This window comes from Neophocaena asiaeorientalis, unplaced genomic scaffold (genome assembly GCF_003031525.2).
Source record: "Neophocaena asiaeorientalis asiaeorientalis breed wild unplaced genomic scaffold, Neophocaena_asiaeorientalis_V1.1 scaffold76, whole genome shotgun sequence".
Taxonomy (NCBI): Eukaryota; Metazoa; Chordata; class Mammalia; order Artiodactyla; family Phocoenidae; genus Neophocaena; species Neophocaena asiaeorientalis.
This window is the reverse complement of record NW_020173668.1, coordinates 1,853,327-1,868,036: the sequence shown is the minus strand read 5'-3', so window position 1 is coordinate 1,868,036 and position 14,710 is coordinate 1,853,327. Positions and strand designations below refer to the sequence as shown.

At 59.4% G+C, this 14,710-nt stretch overlaps 1 protein-coding gene across 3 annotated transcripts in view; it reads left to right on the top strand.

Moving 5' to 3' along the window:
• Positions 1 to 6,294: 6,294 nt before the first annotated feature.
• Positions 6,295 to 14,710, top strand: part of ZBTB7B (zinc finger and BTB domain containing 7B) — a 15,854-nt gene continuing 7,438 nt past the window's right edge. Inside the window, exon 1 of one of the 3 annotated variants that reach the window (XM_024748146.1) lies at positions 6,295 to 6,494. The gene's annotated coding sequence lies outside the window, so the exon portion shown is untranslated. Of the gene's footprint in view, positions 6,495 to 11,435; positions 11,887 to 12,531; positions 12,594 to 14,710 lie in introns of those variants that run through there. The other 2 variants (XM_024748147.1, XM_024748148.1) reach the window with 2 other exon arrangements.

Sequence of the window (14,710 nt, the reverse complement as noted above, 5' to 3'; positions counted from 1 at the left end):
CCCCCTTTTTTTTTTTTTTTTTTTTTTTTTTTTGTCAAAGTAATATAAGCCTAATAAACTCTGATAGTAAAAAGTATCTCCCTCCCACACCTATCCCCCAGCTCTCCTGCCTGGAGGTAACCATGGTGACCAGTATCTTGGCCAGCATTCCAGAGATAGTCTATGCATATACTGCATCGTCATTCATTCTTTTTTTTTTTTAGCTTTTTATTTTAATTGAAGTATAGTTAATTTACAGTATTATATTAGTTTCTGGTGTACAACACAGTGATTCAAAATTTTTACAGATTATACTCCATTTAAAGTTATTATAAAATATTGGCTATATTCCCTGTGCTATACAATATATTCTTGTAACTTATTTATTTTATACACAGTAGTTTTTACCTCTTAATCCCCTACCTCTGTCTTGCCCCTCCCCCTTCATTCTCCACTAGTAACCACTAGTTTGTTCTCTACATCTGTGAGTCCATTCTGTTTTGTTATATTCATTCATTTGTTTTATTTTTTAGATTCCACATGTAAGTGATAACATACAGTATTTGTATTTCTCTGTCTGACTTATTCATTAAGCATAATACCTTCCAGGTTCATCCATGTTTTTGCAAATAGCAAAACATTTATTCTTTCATTTAACAAATATTATTGAGCATCTGCTATATGCCAATCTGGCTGATTTGAATACAGCAGTGAACAAACTAGATCCCTGTATTCATGGAGTTTACATTCTGGTGGGTAGAGACAGAAAATAAAATATAAACATTAAAAAATAAGTACATTGATGTTACTAGGTGATAGGTTCTATGGAAAAAGAGAAAGTCAAGCTAAGGATGGGAGTGGAGGCAGGCCTAGTAGGCCATGGTAAGAACTTGAGATTTTATGCTAAGTAAAATGAGGAACTGTTGCAGGCAGTTGAGCATAAACTGATTTTTTATTTAAAAGGCTCACACTGGCTGCTGGGTTGAGAATAGACTTTAGGGGACCAAGGGTATGATAGTAGAGACCTTTTAGGAGGTCATGGGCACAATCGGGGCCAGACATGTTGGTGGCTCAGAGCAGGCTTACAGCAATAGCAGTAGGGAGAAGTGGCTGCACTTACATATACTTATACTTCTAGTTAATAACATACTCTATACCCTGTTCTGTACCTTGCTATTCCCTTCACATACCTCGTACAGGATTCCACATCAGTATATTTAGAGCCTGACCATTCTTTTGTACAGCAGTATTGTACTCTATAGTACTCCAACTCAAGGTTATTTCTTATTCCTGGCAGCCCCTCTTTAGACATCCACAAAATGCAGGTCAGTGTTCTTGCCTGGTGCCTTCAGAGCCCCAGGGCACAGCAGTGAGAAGGTCCTGAATCCAAGGAGAGAGAGGTTAGTTGTAGAGATGGACACAGAATTCAACTTCCCATCTGAATTTGGAGTTCCCTCTCCCCCTCATAGCCTGCACCCTGCTTGGCCAACCCCAACCCTTCCCTGACTCAAGCTCTAGACCTTTGCCTCCTTTTCCTTTCTTAGACCTCACTCCTACCAAGCTGGGGCAGTGCCTGGAGGTGGATCCTGAAGTCTGAGGGTTCTGACTTTGCCAGGGGAGGGGATGTCTGGCAAGTGCCACTGGGGAAGTAGTAGGGGTGGAAGGCAGGGCCTGTGATTGTGGCAGGTGGTGGGAGCTGAAGAGGGGAGAGAAGTCGTGACTGCCAGTAGCCCAAGGAGAGTGTCAGAGCTGGAAAGAGAGTGTCAGAGCCCTGAAAGTGGAAAGACTGAGGAGAGGGATAGGGAGGATAACAAAAACCTCATATACCATTCCAGAGCCCGTTTCAGCTACAGAGTGTGCGAGCGTTACACAAGTCCACTTCAAAAGTAGGCAGGACGGGGCTTCCCTGGTGGCGCAGTGGTTGAGAGTCCGCCTGCCAATGCAGGGGACATGGGTTCATGCCCCAGTCCGGGAGGATCCCACATGCCGCGGAGCGGCTGGGCCCGTGAGCCATGGCCGCTGAGCCTGCGCGTTCGGAGCCTGTGCTCTGCAACGGGAGAGGCCACAACAGTGAGAGGCCCGCGTATCGCAAAAAAAAAAAAAAGTAGTTAGGACAAGGGCAATTGTCCCATCTTAACATGAAAGAACAAGCCCAGAGAGGTGTGGTGACCCCTCCAAAGTCATATGAACAGCACACTGCAGTAGGGTAGTCATTTAGTGAACCCAGATTCTCTCATCTCAAATTCAGGGCTTCTCTCCTGCCTTCCTCTTCTGAACTGGTGCTTGGGGTGGTAGCCTAAGTGGCCGGGGAGGCAGGGCCAGGCTAGCAGAAATGTGGAGGGGACTATCCACCCCTATTCTGTACCCACTCCATGCTTTCCCACTTCACCTCAACCCTAATCTCCCCTTGTTCTTGATTTCCCCCGCGCTCATTTGGGAGGCCCAGCTATGCCCTTTTCATGTAAGCCACAAAGCCAGGAGATGGTTCCCTGGACTACACCTCCCTACTGGTCTAGAAGGGAAAGTGAGATGCGGCAGCTTCCCTGCAATGTTCTCTTCCCAACTAGAGTAAGTTCAGGTTTTAAGTGTACAAACTACTGTCTCAAGAACTCACTGGAGGGGGATGAGGGGAGCAATAAAGGAAGATGTGCAGGCACCTAGACAGGGAGGGATGGGTAAGATCTCATCTACCCTTCGGCGCCCCGGGGCCCTCTAGTGGCCACAAGGGGTAGGGGACTGGGCGGGGTAAAACAGGGAAGGAGACCAGGCAGAACTGGAAGTGACCCCCAAGTACGACAGCATGCGGAGGAGCGGCCTGATATCCAGGATTCCCAGCTGACTACGTCGAATATAAGACCGTCAGTGGTGTGCAGAAGCTGGAGGAGAGGGGTCAAGAGAAATGGTCTGAGGAGCCGTGCGCAATAAACTGGATATTATAGTAATAATCTTGGGCGGGTCCCACGTTTTCCCAGCTAAACTGAAAGACGGGCAGAAAGGAGAGTGTGACAGTTGTTTCACTAGCGCCAGAGCGCAGACCCCCAAGGGAATACGCTCTTATTTGCGTCCCTATTTGCATCTCGTTTGCATATGAGTTATTTCCCCTTCAAAAGGCATTAGTCCTTTCTCAGTTATGCCCAGCTGAGACTGTCTACTCCAGTCTTTGCCAGCCTTGGGGGCATACCCATTCTTCTGGCCATTCTCTGACCCCTCTGACCTCCGCCCCTCAGTACCCTCAGGTCGTTCTTTCTCAACCCTTTACCTACCCCAGCTTCAAAGCAGCGACCCGGCTTCTCGAGCCGGGGGACCTGCGCCGCCTGGTGGCTGTCCGGAGGAGGCTGAGGGCAGAGGGGTTCAGTTTCGCCTTCTCTGGGACGTGGAGTTTTGGAAAATGTTCCCCCGAGCTTCCTGAGGCTAAATTTATCTCCCCCGGCCCTGGGGGGCGCAGAGATCCCGGCGATGATTAGCGCTGCGCGACACCGGGCTCCCGCCCAGAGGCCCGGAATAGGCGCCGAGTTATAAATAGTGCAGCCCGCAGGTGTGGGGGTAGTCGGCGGGAGGGGGGCAACCCTGGCAGCCACGGCTCCTTCAGGTGGGTTGGGCGGTCGCGGTGGGGGCGCCGGGGGGCGGCAGGGCTGCGGTCTGAGCGCCCCCAGCGGTTTCCTGGGCGGCGGGTTTTTCGAGGGAAGCGGAGGCAGCCGGGGGAAGGTGGAGAGCGGGGAAGAGGTGGGCGCCGAAGCTGATGCGCCGCTTCCAGCTCAGCCCCCCACATTCCAAAGCAGGCCCCTAGACCCACTCACTCAGGACCCCGCCCAGTCACAGCCGTGCCTTTCTTCCCGCCAGAAGCCCTCTCTCCTCCAGGCTCTGCAAACATCCAGCTCCTCTGCAGCTCAACCTTGGCGCACGTGGCCCGGCCTAGGCACCTGGCCCTCACCCCGAATCGCTGTCCCAGCCCCAGGTGTGCAGTTCTCCCTAAAAGGGGTTAACTCCCGGCCTGGGCGTTCATCCTTCTCTTTGGTCAACCACCTCACTCTCCGGGTATTTACCCACCTCCTGCCACACAAAATTAAGGTCTAGTTGGTCGCCTGAAGACCAACTGAACGTGCGGATCTTGGACGCTCCCCGATCCCCTGGAGGGCCCTTGGAGAGCCCACACCTGCCCTCCAGTTCCCAGTTCCAGTCCAGGCCTAGTGGCAGGGCAGGGGTGGCGGCAGGCCCCAGGGGCCAGGCTGGGGTTTCGTGGGAGAGGGCGGGGCCCCCAGTCAGCGTTTCTTGGCCGACTCGGTCTCAGCGGTTTGGCGAGGTAAGGGCCCGGGAGTTGGGGGTTAGGCGGGAATTTCAAAGTCGGGGTTCCCCACTCCGACTTCTGAGCGAGGGAGCTTTGTGGACCAGAAGAGAACGTGGGAGGGGGCGTCACTGAGAAACTAACAGGAGGTTCCCGGACTCTCGAGACTCAAGTGAGGAATGGCATTCCAGCCACTGAAAAATCCAGGTTGGGTCCAACAAGACGCCTGGGGCGACCCCCAGGGATGGGGGACATGGCGAGCCCGCTGTTCGCTTCTCTATACCTATGGGCTGATGCCAAGGTGCCCTCCCTTCTATTGCCTCTAGAGGCCCTGGCTCTACCCTCCCCGAGCCACTTTCCCGCCCCCCTTTTCCTCGGCCATGCCCTCTCCACCCCGAAGCAGCCCCCTCTCAATTTCACTTGTGCTTCTGGCACTGCCGTCTTGCCCCTGGCACGGCCCTTCTCCAGGCTAGCGCGACCCCGAGCTGGGGAAGGGAGGGAAAATCCCTGGCCTGGACCCCGCCGGCTTCGGGCGCTCGCGAACCAGAATCTGTCCGGCGGGGCCGAGAAGAAAACCCGGAGCAGTGACCAGCCTCGGGACCCAAGAGGGACAGGGACGATAGGAAAACCTGGAGCGGATTACCCGAGCGGGAGAGACCCATGCCTGCTACTGCTACCCCCTCCTTCCTAGAGCCCCCCTAAATCTACAGTGAGATAATGTCTGGGGTGGGGGGCTGTTTGGTTTGGCCTGGGCCCTCAGGGGCGCCTCACACTTTCCGCCCCTGGCTGGGGAGCAGGGCAGCGGCCCCGAGGCTGAGTCACGGCCGGAGGGAGAGAGAGGGAGGGACCGGGACTCCGCCCCTCCCCCTGCTCGGGGATCCCGGGTCAGCCCGGGTGAGGGCCAGGGCCCCCCTGGCGCCGCCTATTGTGGTCCAACAGGTTGAGCTGGTGTCCCGCGGAGCCACCTGCTGGAAAGGGAGGGAGGCCCTCTGCGGAGGGGGCTGGGGTTGGAGAAAGCAAGTTCGACCCGGTTCGGCCCGGCCGGCCTCGGGGAGCGGAACCTGGCCCGCCGGAGCCGGATTTGAATCAGTTTTACACTAGTGGGAGGGGCTCTTTGGGGTACGTAGCGCCGCAGGCCCAGTTGGAAGCGTCCCAAACAGGCTACCTTCCTCAGTTGGGGGGCACTTAAGTACGTATCCTGATCCGCCCCCCCCCCAAATCCACATACACATCGTAAAACACTCAGACCCCTCTCGCCTCCCAGGTCTCTGAGCGAACCCAAGTCCAGAGGTCCCTCCTTCGCGGAGACTCAGTTTCTCCACTTCGGGAACAGCGGGATGGAGGCGGGGAGCAGGAGCGTGAGCGTTCCTCCCCCTCCCCCTTCACGGACCTGGCCCCTCCCCTCCGACAATGCCAAGGCCGCATCGGGCACCGGCTGGAGCGCAGAGGCTGCTTGCCCAGGGCGCCGTTCCCTCCCCGCGAGGCGCCGTCACGCGTGGGGAGGGACGCAGGGTGCCCGCACCCTCAATTCCCCCGCCTCCAAGGGGTGGGGTGGGGCGTAGGAGCTGGAGTTGATGGCCGGGTGGCTCCCCTCCCCCTACCTCCAGGGGCCCTGACCTGATTATAGCCCCTCACGGGACCCCCCTCCCTCAATCCCCTAAGTCCCCGCCTCGCCCCCACCTAGTGTATCTTTAACCTCCTAATACCCTTCCCTCCCGAGGTGCTGACCCTACGGAAGCCCCTCTTGTAGGAGTGCGAGCCCTTGATGGGGGTGCTCGGTTCCCCGGCCGCTGCGGACACTGCCCCCTCCTCTTCCCCTCCTCCAGGTTTCAGGCCAGCCCCTCGGCTCCGCCCCCTCCCTGGCCGAACGCAGGGAGGGACCCACTTGGGATGGGCGGGTGTTCAGGCCAATGGGCGGGCCGGGAGGTGGAGTGCAGGGGGCGGGACGGAGGAGCGGCGGAGGGCTGGATGGGGGTCGGGGGCGGAGCTCGAGTTAAGGTGGACTGGGAGAGATGGGGGCTAGAGAATCTCGGGGGCCGGGGGGGGGCGGGCGGCAGGAGGAGGCAGAGGGCTGCGGAGGAGGAGCCCCCCAGCAGAGAGCAGCGAGCCACTGACCGCGGCCTTCTGACCAGGACCGGAGCAGGGCCCCAAGCCCCCGGGCCTGGCGGGGGACGCGCTTCTCCCCACACCCGGAGCCTCAGCAGCTCCAGCCAGCGGACCCAAAGGCAGAGAGGTGAGTGTACCCCACTTTTGTCTCCTGGCTAGAGGTCCCCCATACTCGAGACTGCTGCAGTGTCCTTCGTCCGTCCTGTAAGTGGGACCCCCCCACACACACACACGCACGCAGACCAGATTCCCACCACTCCCCTTCCCTGTGCCTTCCCAACACTCCGGGTCTTTGGAATTGATTTTAACTGGGAGGAAAGGTAGAGAAGGAACTACAGCCGCCCCCAACCCAGGGCGGAGGGTCCCCAGAAACTTTCTCTGCACTTCTGGGATCAGACAGACTGGCGGCTCCGGGATGGAGAGAGGGTGAGGCGGCGCTGAGCGCTCCCCCAGTCTCCTTCGTGACTTTAGGGGGAGACCCCCGACCCGTCCGAGTAGAGGGAATGGAAACGCTGACGGATTCTAACTAGGACAACGCTCCCCCCCCAACTCCGCGCCCCCTGGCGCGGTGGGTTGGACCCGGGCCAATTGCATGGGGGGTGGGGGGAGCACAGGAGGAGCCGCGGCTTGGGGGAAAGTTACCGGCTGGACTATTCGGTTTCTTGCGCTTCCAGAGTCGCGCTCTCTCGCTGGTAGTGGGACTCAGCGACAACCTTCGAGCGAATGTAGAACGACCCCTCTCTCCGCCTCCCCTCAATCCCACTCTCTTCGTTCAGGCTGCAGTACCGCCGCCACCTTTTCAAAGCCAGCTCCGGCCCCCAGAGCCCAAGAGCGAGGGTGGGCGACTGGGAAGAATTCTACCTACTACCCGTCCCCCCACAGGCGCCGGCGCACCTGCCCCTACCCGGAGTGGGGGTCGCTACTGTGTTGTTGTAGAACCTACTCTGAGCGCCGCTGGTAGAGGGCTGCCATTCAAAGGGGTGGGGGGCGCTGCTTTCAATTTCCAGCTTTCTTTCTCTCCTCCCACCCCACCCCAAGTAAGAGAGCGACGTGTCCCGGCCAGAGCGAGGGGGGGCCGGGAGTGGGGGGGCGGCGTGGGCAGCGGGTTGTGCCCGGACACGTGCCTGCCCAGGCGCCCCGGCCCTGCTGGTGTTTGGAGAGAGGGCGGGTCCCCTGCCCCCCGCCCCGCACAACCCCCACGTATCAAAGGGCGGCTGAGACGTGGTGAGACCTCGGGGCGCCCTGGGGGGCGGGGGGCGGGGAGTCTGGGTCCGGAGCAGGGGAGGGGCAGAGGCGCGGGTGCTAGCTGACCCACAGGAAACGAGCGCTGCTGACCTAGTTTGGGACACCGGAAGTGGGTGCTGGGGAGAGGGGGAGACCAGCAGGCTGTCCTGGCTTCCGGGCCAGGTGGAGGGCGTTCTTGAATTGACCCCCACCCGAGTGCCTTGGAGACCCCTAGCTGCAGCTGAGAATGGGAATGAGTCAGCGCAGCTATTCCGCCTTCCCCCAACTTATTCTTGGAGGAGGGAGACAGTTTATCAAGGGGCAGGGGGAGCCAGATTGGGCGGTGAGGGGTTAAACCAGGATGGGAACTCTGTTTCCTGAGGGTGCATGTGTATAGGGGGGTGAGCCTTGATGATTATGGGGTTGCCTTCTGCTCCCCACACACACACCAACTGGTTTGGTCACCCCTGTACCCTCCTGGCACTGCTGGGAGAGCTGGCATGGAGTGGGCATCAGGTTGGGAGGGGACAGTGGGCATATGGAGTGTTGTGCTGGGCTGGAGAGGGACATATTTGTGACTGAGTTTGGGTAACATTTAGTGTTCCTCCTCAGTGGTGACTGGGGAGAAGGGCAGGGGGCTCCCCCTGGAGCAGCTGATGAAACAAGAAGAAATCTCTGTCAGTGCCTCCTGTCCCTGGCCCTCGGGACCCCGGCTCCCGCAGCGTGCCTCTGTTACATGGTTGCTGTGGGCACCACACAGCCTGCTGGCACCCCCAGACACTGTCCCCTCCCTTGGGTACCACACCCCCCAACCTTAGCACAGGGGTGAAGAAGGGGTTAATACCACCCGAAGGGGGCTCTGGGGAAGAAAGAAGGCAGTGCCCACTAGGCTCAGGTGTCAAGGAGAGAGGCCTGCTCTAATGGGGTACTCTCATCACTGCTCAGCTCTGGCTGACATGGACCCCAGGGACTGGGAGACAGGTGCTGACCTCTTCCCCCTTCCCCATGGTGCCCCCTGGCACCCAGGGCCCCCAGCTCCTCCTTGGCCTAGTGCCTGCCCAGGGAGGGCGAGGCGGGCAGCGGGGGCTGGGCTAACAATGCACCATCGGGCCCTTTGTGTGCTTGCACTTGGCACCCTGGGGAAGGGTGGGGGAGGGGGCCCAGCGGGCATGGGGGGCGGAGCGCCTCTGGGGTGGGGACAGTGAAGGCTGGGGGAGAAAAGCAGAGAATGAAAGCAGGTGGGGAGGAAAGGGAAGTAGGTCAGATAGGGTGCTGGCCCCTCATTCCAAGTCAAGGCCTAGAGAACCAGCCCCTGATCCTATGGCTGCCCAGATGGCATCATGCTGCCTGAGGCACAGCCTAGTACTGGGCATTTGGGGTCAGAAGTCACTGCCCAGGGGACTGGTCAGATGGAGGAGGCCTGGCCTGGTACTGCCCCCTTCTTGGTGGCTAAGAGACCCAGTTCTGGCCTAAGGCCGAGGTCCCAAGACGGGTAGTGAATGGGCTCCAGGCAGGGCACTGCCCTCTGGTAGAAGCCTCTGGGCCTGCTTCAGGGCTTCCTGCCTCCAGCCTGCTTGGTTCCCTGACCTTCCGAGAGTTAAGACTGCCCTGCCACCAGGCCTTGGGACCTCAGCCTGTTTTGGCTTAGGACTGAAGAGGAGGGTGGGGGAGGAAGGTGGGGAAAAGCAGACGGATAGGACCCTGGCATGGGGTGTGCCTGCCCTGGCCTCTTCCCCCTCCTTCTGCTGAGTAAACTCGTGAGTAAACTTGACGTTTTGCCCGGACAGTTTGAAGTTGCCTCGCCGCCCCCCCCTCCACCAGTCCTGCCAACACACAGGCGGCCAGGCGCCAAGGCGGGCCTGGGGGACTGGGGGGAAGGGGTAAGAGCTACTGTTGCCCACCATCAAAGGTCTTGGAGAGGCAAGAATGACCCACCACCCAGCTAGACCCAGGTCTTGGCAAGAGTCTTGGCTGGGGCCTATAAGCATCTGTCCCAGAACCTTGGGGAGCCCAGGGAAAGTGGCCTGGAAGCAGAGCCTCTGCCCACTTCTGACCTCCACCCCCACTAAGAGAGGGCACCCAGCTGCCATCTGGTCCCCTGAGTTGCCACCGTTAATGTTCACAGGCTGCCTGGCACAAGGGGAAGAGCTACCTTTAGCAAATTCCACAGGGACACTGGAAAGGGCTGCCTTCTTCATTCTGTCCCACAGCCTGGGATGGGTGGGAGGCTGGTGGCCTTCCTTGGCATCTTAGCCCTCTCTTCACTGAGGCCTCCCAGTTGCCATGGCCTCAGCCCTAGAGGATGGCATCCTCATTTGCCAGCACAATTCCTTGACCTCACACCTGGGCCTAACCCCATACATGTCTCCTTCCACCATACCCATCAGGCCTGGCCCTAGCCTCCCCCAACCCCTTCCTCTTCCTGCTAGCATCCTAGAACCTAGTCAGCTTTCAGAGCTCTCCAGCCAGCAGATACCTGTGCCAGATCCAGGAGTTGAGGGTGCCCTAGACAAAAGAGGGCTGGTGGCAGGTAAACGGAGCCAGTGACCCCCACAAACACACCAGTCTACTGTTACTTGACATCACTAATTCCTCTTATGCCTCCCCAGACCACCAGAATGGTGCGGAGGCCCAGCAGGGGGAAATGCCTTCCCAGTCCTTGCTGAGCCTCGGAGTGGGGCTCCACCAGGCCCTTGCTTTCGACCTCATGTCTCTGGCTTCAGTTTCCTTCCTGTTTCCACCACTCCCCCCAACTCCTCCCCACCCATATGCCCCTTTCAACAGACATCCTCTCCTCCTTCCTTCCTCCTTTCCTCCCCCTTTGCCTGGGAGGGGGTCCTCTCCCCCCACCATGGACCTCCTGCCTTGTACCTCTTCTAAACACAGTCCCCTTGGAGATTCATAACCAAGTCCTCTGCTCTGCCCTCCCCACCCCATCAGCAAGGCTCTGGGGAAGAGGAGAGCACTGGGCTTCTCAAGGGAACTACAGCTCCCAAGGTACATGCAAAGCAATTGTGGTGCATACTGGGAGTTGTAGTCCTCCTTGATCTCTCAATTTGGTTAAGTCTGGAAATTTTTCTGGATGGGGCTAAAAGTGGACTGGGATGATTTGGAATGTGGGGACCCTCTGCATCCCCCCACCTTGTCCTCACCATCTTGTTCCCACATGACACCATGTACCCATGATTGACATCCATCCCCCCAGCTGAGACATGCTACCCATTCTCACCTGAGGGCCCCACCCAAGAGATGCCCACACCCTGCCCTGCTGCCCCTGGCAGGGGTGAAATGGAGGGGCCCCATGAACTCCCTCCCTGCCCCCTGCCCTCTAGGCTGGTTCCCTCCCTTTATGGGGATCAAAGGGCAGAGAGCAGCCCCGCCCCACTCCCTCACAGGCTGCAGGCACTAGGGCACTCAGGAATATCAGGGACTTTGGTGCCCAAGCAAATGCTTGGGCAGGGGGAATGCCGGGAGGCTGGCGCCTGGTGGCAGGGAGAGACACTGGCCCCCACCTTGGGGAGTAGAGCCTTCAATAACTGCTCATCAAGCTGGCCATAGCCCCCTGGGCTCTCTTTGTGTAGGCCCTAACCCGTGAGCTGCCTCTTGAGGAGATGGCTTGAGAACAGGGTCTTGTGCCTTATCTGTAGGACCTAAGGGCCTGGGCCCGCCTAGCTGGCACCAAGGCACAGGGGTGACCCTCCCCCACCCGAGGCCCACAGTTGGCATGGGGCGCTGGGAGCCAGGGGGGTAGGAGGGAGAGGAGGGCAGGACTGCCAGCATCCTGGTGGGTAGGTGCCAACCGGGCCGGGAGCTGGTGAGGGGCAGCAGGCCAGCGGCATTGAGCCAGCAGCTGTTGGGGGGAAAGGGGAGGGGATATTTTAGGGGGCATTTCTGTGGTGCCCCCTCCCAGCCCAGTAGGACTTGGGATGGCCTAGTGTCTGGGGGACCTAGGGCACACCTCGTTCCAGGAATAAGAGACCTCAGAAGCTGTTTAAGTGGAACTTTGTGGCCCACCCATCTCTGGGCTCAGAGCCCTCCTGAGTTACCCCTCAGGCCCAGGCGGGTCCCACCCAACCAGCCAGGGTGGCAGCAGCTTACGCAAGGGGTGGGGCTAGCTGCTTCCCAGCAGATGCCCCCTCCCGGCTCCTTCCTCTTTCGGTGCCCACAGCTCCCCCCATCTGTCCACCCCCCTCAGGCCAGCTCTGTCCCCCTGATCCTCCTGGCCATTGGGGGCTGGCACAAGTGCTGCCCCCTGGCCTGGTTGGCAGGGGTTGGTGCCCGGGCAAGGAACTGTGGTATGTGAGTGGGTTTGGGGTGAGGCATGGGGAGGGCGGGGTGCTGCCTTGCCCAGCCCCTGAGGGCCCCAGCCCAGTACAGAGTGGGGAGAATTCGGCCAGCTCCCAGGGGTGCTGAGGGACATACTGGGGTCTGGAGGGCCTCCCTGTGTTCCCCTATTATACCATATGCCCTGAGGGGCTAGGACCTAGGCACCTGTCACCCCTGGCACTGCCTGTCCAGGGTTCCCCTCCTCCCGCTTCTGGCCACTGCTGCCTCCTGTCCCCTCCCCTCCCTTCTTCCTTCTCCTGGTCCCACCTCCAGCAGCCTCTCCCATTGCTCCTCCTCACCTCTGTCCTCCTGGACTGTCCCAGCTCCTACCTTTCCTACTGCTCACCTTTTTCCCCTTTTAGGACTGAGAAAGGACGGGCCAGGGTGGATACAGCTGGGGCTTCGGGCACCACAGGCAGAGACTCTAGGCCCTCTCCCACGCTGCCAGGCCTCTGGTAACCCCTCCCTCCATCTGGGGGGAGGGGGACAGCACCCAGAGGGTTAAGGCTGTAGGGGGGAGGGGCTGGGCCAAGTCGTGGGCGGCCCCTTTGAAGGAGGGAGCTGGAGCGGGGAACAGCCACCCTACCTCCCCCCCAGCCCGGCCCTCCCCCACCCCTCCCAACCTGCTCCCCCCAGGGGCCAAGAGGAGTTGCCGGCAAGGCCCCTCAGCGTTCAGGTGAGTAGGCCACACTCTGGCTTGGGAGATCAGGCCCCAGGGGAGGCTTGGAGGCCTAGAATTGGCCAAGGGTCAGAGAAGGACTGAAAAACAGGCTAGGGAGAGGGTGTCTGAACTTCACAGGGGGCAGTTTAGGAACTGAGGGGCTGAGGAGCTGGAGCGTGGGGAAGCTTCTGTGTCTGGGGGACCCAGGAGGACAGGAGAGCAGAAGAAGGGGCCTACGGGAGCCGAGGGGTTGCTGGGCCAGGACAGGAGGTTGGACAGGCTGGCAGGGAGCCGGGCTCCGGGGATCGGGCCGGGGTGTCCTCTGGGGCTGGGGGGCTCAGGTTTCTGCTGGCGGCTTGGCGGGTGTGGGGTTACCAGCCGGCTCGGTTACCCAGCCGGAGACGCTAGACTGGGGGGAGGGGGTGGGCACAGGGCAGACCCTGGCACCCTGTGTGGTCTCCTCAGGCCCTAAGGGTATCTGGCACTGCTCCGGCAGACCCCCGCTGGGAACCCTGATGACCAGGGTCTGTCCAAGTGCACAGTTGCCTGGCCTAGGGTGGGCAGCCTCTGGGGAAAGTCCAGCAGCTCCAGGGCTGGAAATTCTGACGGGCAGAGAGGCCTAGGCTGTCCCCCTCACCCCACCCGACATCCGCTCTCACTGTACCACCCCCTCCCATCTTCCCCAACTGTCCCCCAAAGTTTGGCCCTGTGCTTCATCCAAAATGGGGCCGTGGGTACCTTAAATGTGACCATCTCATGGCAAGACCAGGCCTTGGAGGGCAGGCCTGGCATCTTGATTTAATTCCTCTGCCCCTCTCCACACTGCGCCTGCCTGGGGAGAAGAGAAGGGATGCTCAGAGCAAGATGAAATGGAGGAAGTGAGGAGGCTTGAGCGAGAGAACCAAAAGGGAAAAGAAAGGAGAGGTAGGGATGATTCCTCGGAGGCCTGCGGACATAGACGCGGTAGAGAGGAAGCGGGAGCCTCGCAAGGGCTGAAGGAAGAAAGCAAAGGATGAGTCGCGGAGAGGGGAGACAAGGGTCCGAGAAGGCGGTAAGGGGACAGGAAGAGGCCAAGAAAAGGGGCCAAGAGTGGAGAGGGCCTTGTTCCCAAAGGACAAGAGGGGAAGGCTGGGGAAGACGGAGTTGCCCCCATTCCTTCCTCCGCCATCTTTTATCTCCCTCAGATTTACCCTGATGCGGCCTGAGAGGCTGTGGACTAGGGCAGTTGTCATGGAAAGAAAGTGTGGGGGGAAATTGAGGTCTCCCTCCTGTCAGGAGCTGAAGCACCAGGAATTGGGGATTTTGAGGGAGGAGAGGCTTAACCCCCACGGCACCGGGAAGCAGCCAACTCCCCTTGCCTCCTTCCCCCTTCGTGGCTTGCGGTCTCTCTTCCCCGCCTCGGCCCCCAGGAAGTGTGAGTGCTGGGGGTGGTGAGGTTAGGAGGGGGAAGCGGCCTATGGGGGATGGGGAAGGCATGTACTAGCTTGGAGGGGCTGGGGTGGAGAGGGAAGGGCTCCATAAATGCCTAGGGCATCCCTGGGCCAAGGGCCTCTCCTTCAAAGCCATTCCAATCCTCAAGGGGATTCACCTCAACCCCTCACCCTGACTTCCCAACTGGGCAGGCCAGATGGCTTCAGCCCCTGGGCCTCAGAGGCCCTAAGAAGGGGTGAGAGAAGCTGGGGAACTAGGATTCCTGGGTCCCTGAGGACTTTGGACTGGCTGTCCTATTTCCCCACCCCCCTGGTCCAGCCACAGGCCAAAGCCCTGGCTTCGTGCAAACTTAGCTCCAAAAAAACAGGAAGAGAACCTGAGGCTGGAGTTGGGGTGGGGGTTGGAGGGGGGCAGAAAGGAGAAAGAAGTAAGGGGGAAGGGTGGCCGGCTAAGGTGGGAAGAGTGTCAGGCCTCTCCATCACCCTGGCAGGAGGTGTCACAGCCTGGTCCTCAACCTCCCTCACCCCACGTTGCTACACCTGGAGAGGACTGGCCAGGTCCCTCTCAGGCTCTCTGGCAGAGCCCAGAGGTGGGGGCCTCCAGGTCTGAGGAGGGGTGGCTCTGTGTGCCTGTGTCTCAGGCCCATATCTATTTTCTCCGCCGCTAATCCTGTTTCCGCCTGCTGCCCCCCACACTAAGCC